Source organism: Triticum aestivum, chromosome 3A (assembly GCF_018294505.1).
Source record: "Triticum aestivum cultivar Chinese Spring chromosome 3A, IWGSC CS RefSeq v2.1, whole genome shotgun sequence".
NCBI classification, from domain to species: domain Eukaryota; kingdom Viridiplantae; phylum Streptophyta; class Magnoliopsida; order Poales; family Poaceae; genus Triticum; species Triticum aestivum.
The window spans coordinates 370,227,479-370,234,767 of NC_057800.1; positions in this window are offsets into that span (position 1 = coordinate 370,227,479).

A 7,289-nucleotide genomic window follows, 5' to 3' on the forward strand; every position below is an offset into this window, starting at 1 on the left:
GCGGGGCTACCTCCGGCGAGGCGGGGCGAACGGTGGCGACGGCAGCGTGCTAGGGCGGCGGCGGGTGAGGGGCGCGGGGTGGGGCGCGGCTTGGGGAGGAGATGGGGTTTGGGTTTGATTTGATGTGTTGGAGGGGGGGTGTGGGGGTATTTATATAGGTGGGGGGGATTTACTTGGGGTAGGGGACAAGAAATAGACTAGGAAAGAAAAACAAAACAAAGGAAACGGGAGGGGCTACGGCCTAGAGTCCAAGCCGGACTCGGCTAGAGGCGAGGCAGCGGCCTGGCGCACTGGCGCCTGGCGCCTGGCGCCTGCGCACGCGCGCAGCTGGGGAGGGCGGCCGGCTGGCTGGGCCTTTGGCCCGGCTGGCCTGGCTCACTTTTTTTTAAACGGTTTCACGCGCAAAAAACAAAAGAAAAGAAAATCTAAACGAACTCCAAAAATTCTAAAGTAAATTTTCCCCGAATCCTAAAAATGAGTCGAACAAAATGAACTTTACTCCGGACCTAGAATGCAATTTTCGAAAATGCGCATTTTTCCCTATGCAAAGAAAAACAAACAAACACCGGAAAACGAAATTTGATCTATTTATTAAATCTTCATTTTTCCTATATTTTGGGAAAGTCATATTATTCCCTCTCTCATATTTTGATATCGGAAAAATAATTGAAGATGAAATGAATAAATCAAATGATCCTCTTTTCAAATTCGAGAAAACTCTCAAATATGAAAATAACGAAATCTCCAACTCTCTCCGAAGGTCCTTGAGTTGCGTGAAATTTCTAGGATCGACCAAAATGCAAGAAAATAAGATATGCATGATGATCTAATGTATAACATTCCAAATTGAAAATTTGGGATGTTACATTTTTGCAGATGATTAATAGACAAATTGCTCACGTCAAACAATTTATTTCAGAATTTTTGAGGTTACATACGTATTCGAAACCTACAGATTACTACAGACTGTTCTGTTTTTGACAGATTCTGTTTTTCGTGTGTTATTTGCTTATTTTGATGAATCTATGGCTAGTATCGGGGGGTATGAACCATAGAGAAGTTGGAATACAGTAGGTTTAACACCAATATAAATAAATAATGAGTTCCTTACAGTACCTTGAAGTGGTGGTTTATTTTCTTATACTAACGGAGCTCATGAGATTTTCTGTTGAGTTTTGTGTTGTGAAGTTTTGATGTTTTGGGTAAAGATTTGATGGATTTTGGAATAAAGAGTGGCAAGAGCCTAAGCTTTGGGATTCCCAAGGCACCCCAAGGTAAAATTTAAGGACAACCAAAAGCCTAAGCTTGGTGATGCCCCGGAAGGCATCCCCTCTTTCGTCTTCGTCCATCGGTAACTTTACTTGAGGCTATATTTTTATTCACCACATGATATGAGTTTTACTTGGAGCGTCTTGTATGATTTGAGTCTTTACTTTTTTAGTTTACCACAATCATCCTTGCTGTACACACCTTTTGGAGAGACACACATGAATCGGAATTTATTAGAATACTCTATGTGCTTCACTTATATCTTTTGAGCTAGATAATTTTGCTCTAGTGCTTCACTTATATCCTTCAATTATATCATTTTGAGAGTCTTATAGAACAGCATGGTAATTTTCTTTGGCTATAAAATTAGTCCTAATATGATAGGCATCCAAGATGGGTATAATAAAAACTATCATAAAAGTGCATTGAATACTATGAGAAGTTTGATACTTGATGATTGTTTTGAGATATGAAGATGGTGATATTAGAGTCATGCTAGTTGAGTAGTTGTGAATTTGAGAAATACTTGTTCTAAAGTTTGTGATTCCCGTAGCATGCACGTATGGTGAACTGTTATGTGATGAAGTCGGAGCATGATTTATTTATTTATTGTCTTCCTTATGAGTGGCGGTCGGGGACGAGCGATGGTCTTTTCCTACCAATATATCCCCTAGGAGCATGCGCGTAGTACTTTGTTTTGATAACTAATATATTTTTGCAATAAGTATGTGAGTTCTTTATGAGTAATGTTGAGTCCATGGATTATACGCGCTCTCACCCTTCCACCATTGCTAGCCTCTCTAATACCGCGCACCTTTCGCCGGTATCATACACCCACCATATAACTTCCTCAAAATAGCCACCATACCTACATATTATGGCATTTCCATAGCCATTCCGAGATATATTGCCATGCAACTTACCACCATTCCGTTCGTTATGACACGCTTCATCATTATCATATTGCTTTGCATGATCATGTAGTTGACATCGTATTTGTGACAAATCCACCTTTATAATTCTTTCATACATGTCACTCTTGATTCATTGCATATCCCGGTACACCGCCGGAGGCATTCACATAGAGTCATATGTTGTTCCAGTATCGAGTTGTAATTTTTGAGTTGTAAGTAAATAAAAGTGAAGGAAATATGCCCTAGAGGCAATAATAAAGTTATTATTTATTTCCTTATTTCATGATAAATGTTTATTATTCATGCTAGAATTGTATTAACTGGAAACTTAGTACATGTGTGAATACATAGACAAAACAAAGTGTCCCTAGTATGTCTCTACTTGACTAGTTTGTTTATCAAAGATGGTTATGTTTCCTAACCATAGACATGTGTTGTCATTTGATGAACGGGATCACATCATTAGGAGAATGATGTGATGGACAAGACCCATTCGTTAGCTTAGCATTATGATCGTTACAGTTTCATTGCTACTGCTTTCTTCATGAGTTATACATGTTCGTCACACTATGAGATTATGCAACTCTCGAATACCGGAGGAACACCTTGTGTGCTATCAAACGTCACAACGTAACTGGGTGATTATAAAGATGCTCTATAGGTGTCTCCGATGGTGTTTATTGAGTTGGCATAGATCAAGATTAGGATTTGTCACTCCGTGTATCGGAGAGGTATCTCTGGGCCCTCTCGGTAATGCACATCAATATATACCTTGCAAGCATTGTGATTAATGAGTTAGTTGCGGGATGATGCATTACGGAACGAGTAAAGAGACTTGCCGATAATGAGATTGAACTAGGTATTGAGATACCGACGATCGAATCTCGGGCAAGTAACGTACCGATGACAAAGGAAACAACGTATATCATTATGCGGTTTGACCGATAAAGATCTTCATAGAATATGTAGGAACCAATATGAGCATCCAGGTTCCGCTATTGGTTATTGACTGGAGATGAGTCTCAATCATGTCTACATAGTTCTCGAACCCGTAGGGTCCACATGCTTAACATTGTGTGACGATTTGTATTATGAGTTATGTGATTTGATGACCGAAGTTTGTTCGGAGTCCCGGATGAGATTGGGGACATGACGAGGAGTCTCGAAATGGTCGAGACGTAAAGATCGATATATTGGAAGGCTATATTCGAACATCGGAAAGGTTCTGAGTGATTCAGAAATTTTTCAGAGTACTGGAGAATTACAGGAATTCTTATTGGGCCTTAATGGGCCATACGGGAAAGGAGAGAAAGGCCTCAAGGGTGGCCGCGCTCCTTCCCCATGGACTGGTCCGAATTGTACTAGGGAAAGGGGGCGCCCCCTTCCTTCCTTCTCCTTCTCCTTTCCCTTTTTCCTATTCCATGTGGGAGGTGGAATCCTACTAGGACTAGGGAGTCCTAGTAGGACTCCACACTTCGGGCGCACCCTATGAGGGCCGGCCTCCTCCTCCCTCCATCCTTTATATACGTGGCCAGGGGCACCCCATAGACACACAAGTTGATCATTGATCTCTTAGTCATGTGCGGTACCCCCCTCCACCATAATCCACCTCGGTCATATCGTCGTTGTGCTTAGGCGAAGCCCTGCGCCGGTAGCTTCATCATCACCGTCATCACGCCGTCATGCTGACGAAGCTCTCCCTCGACACCCTGCTGGATCATGAGTTCGTGGGACGTTACCGAGCCGAACGTGTGCAGATCACGGAGGTGCCGTACTTTCGGTGCTAGGATCGGTCGATCGTGAAGACGTACGACTACATCAACCGCGTTGTCATAATGCTTCCGCTTACGGTCTATGAGGGTACATAGACAACACTCTCCCTCTCGTTGCTATGCATCACCATGATCTTGCGTGTGCGTAGGAATTTTATTTGAAATTACTACGTTCCCCAACAGTGGTATCCGAGCCAGGTCTATGCGTAGATGTTATATGCACGAGTAGAACACAAGTGAGTTGTAGGCGATAATAGTCATACTGCTTACCAGCATGTCATACTTTGATTCGGCGGTATTGTTGGATGAAGCGGTCCATACCGACATTACGCATACGCTTACGCGAGACTGGTTCTACCGACGTGCTTCGCACACAGGTGGCTGGCGGGTGCCAGTTTCTTCAACTTTAGTTGAATCGAGTGTGGCTACACCCGGTCCTTGTTGAAGGTTAAAACAGCACATACTTGACGAAAAATCATTGTGGTTTTGATGCGTAGGTAAGAACGGCTCTTGCTCAGCCCGTAGCAGCCACGTAAAACTTGCAACAACAAAGTAAAGGACATCTAACTTGTTTTTTCAGGGCTTGTTGTGATGTGATATGGTCAAGACGTGATGAGATATAAGTTGTTGTATGAGATTATCATGTTTTGTTGAAGTTATCGGCAACTGGCAGAAGCCTTATGGTTGTCTCTTTATTGCATAAGATGCAAGCGCCAAACAATTGCTTTACTTTATCACTATGTGATAGCAATAGTGCAAAAGCAATAGTTGGCAAGACGACCATGTGACGACATATTGATAGAGATCAAGATGATGAAGATCATGGTGTCATGCCGGTGACGATAAACATCATGACGGTACTTTGGAGATGGAGATCAAAGGCGCAAGATGATCATGGCCATATCATTTCACATATTTTGATTGCATGTGATGTTTATCCTTTATGCATCTTTTTTTTGATCGGCGGTAGCATTATAAGATGATCTCTCACTAAATTTGAAGGTATAAGTGTTCTCCCTGAGTATGCACTGTTGCGACAGTTCGTCGTGCCGAGACACCACGTGATGATCGGGTGTGATAAGCTCTATGTTCACATACAATGGGTGCAAACCAGTTTTGCACACGTGGAATACTCGGGTTAAACTTGACGAGCCTAGCATATGCAGAAATGGCCTCGGAACACTGGAGACCGAAAGGTCGAGCGTGAATCATATAGTAGATATGATCAACATAGTGATGTTCATCATTGAAAACTACTCCATCTCACGTGATGATCAGATATGGTTTAGTTGATATGGATCACGTGATCACTTAGATGATTATAGGGATCTCTATCTAAGTGGGAGTTCTTAAGTAATATGGTTAATTGAACTTTAAATTTATCATGAACTTAGTCCTGGTAGTATTAGCATATCTATGTTGTAGATCAATAGCTCGCATTTAGCTCCCTGTTTCATTTATGATATATTCCTAGAGAAAAACTATGTTGAAAGATGATAGTAGTAATGATGCGGACTAGGTCCGTGATATGAGGATTATCCTCATTGCTGCACAGAAGAATTATGTCCTCGATGCACCGCTAGGTGATGACCCACAAGTGTAGGGGATCTCTCGTAGTCCTTTCGATAAGTAAGAGTGTCGAACCCAACGAGGAGTAGAAGGAAATGATAAGCGGTTTTCAGTAAGGTATTCTCTGCAAGCACTGAAATTATAGGTAACAGATAGTTTTGTGATAAGATAATTGGTAACGAGCAACAAGTAACAAGAGTAAATAAAGTGCAGCAAGGTGGCCCAATCCTTTTTGTAGCAAAGGACAAGACTGGACAAACTCTTATATAGAGAAAAGTGCTCCCGAGGACACATGGGAATTATCGTCAAGCTAGTTTTCATCGCGTTCATATGATTCACGTTCGGTACTTTGATAATTTGGTATGTGGGTGGGCCGGTGCTTGGGTACTGACCTTACTTGGACAAGCATCCCACTTATGATTAACCTCTATTGCAAGCATCCGCAACTACAACAAAAGTATTAAGGCAAACCTAACCATAGCATGAAACATATGGATCCAAATCAGCCCCTTACGAAGCAAGGCATAAACTAGGGTTTAAGCTTCTGTCACTCTAGCAACCCATCATCTACTTATTACTTCCCAATGCATTCCTCTAGGCCCAAATAATGGTGAAGTGTCATGTAGTCGACATTCACATAACACCACTAGAGGAGAGACAACATACATCTCATCATAATATCGAACGAATACCAAATTCACATGACTACTAATAGCAAGACTTCTCCCATGTCCTCGGGAACAAACGTAACTACTCACAAAACATATTCATGTTCATAATCAGAGGGTTAGTAATATGCATAAAGGATCTGAACATATGATCTTCCACGAAATAAACCAACTAGCATCAACTACAAGGAGTAATTAACACTACTAGCAACCCACAGGTACCAATCCCAGGCTTAGAGACAAGAATTGGATACAAGAGATGAACTTGGGTTTGAGAGGTGATGGTGCTGGTGAAGATGTTGATGGAGATTTCCCTCTCCCGATGAGACGAGCATTGGTGATGATGATGGCGATGATTTCCCCCTCCCGGAGGGAAGTTTCCCCGGCAGAACCGCTCCGCGGGAACCCTAGATTGGTTCCGCCAAGGTTCCGCCTCGTGGCGGCGGAGTCTCTTCCGGAAAGATGGCTTATGATTTTTTTCCTCATCAAAAGACTCCATATATCAGAAGATGGGCATCGGAGGGCCACCAGGGGGGTAGGGCGCGCCCCCCACCCTAGTGGGCAGGGTGTGGCCCCCCTGGTGAACTTCTTGCGCTCAGTATTTTTTATATATTCTGAAAATGACTTCCGTGAAGTTTCAGGACTTTTGGAGCTGTGTAGAATAGGTCTCTAATATTTTCTCCTTTTCCAGCCCAGAATCCCAGCTGCCGGCATTCTCCCTCTTTATTTAAACCTTGTAAAATAAGACAGAATAGGCATAAGTATTGTGACATAATGTGTAATAACAGCCCATAATGCAATAAATATCGATATAAAAGCATGATGCAAAATGGACGTATCACTAGGTGACAGACCTATTGCAGGAGCAGATGCAGATGTTATGAACGTTTGACAAGCTTGGTATGATGACTACTTGATAGTTTAGTGCACCATGCTTTACGTCTTAGAACTGGGACTTCAAAAATGTTTTGAACAACATGGAGCATATGAGATGTTCTAAGAGTTGAAATTGGTATTTCATACTCATGCCCGTGTCAACGGGTATGAGACCTCTGATAGTACTTTGCCTACAAGGTGGAGGAGAATAGCTCAACGAG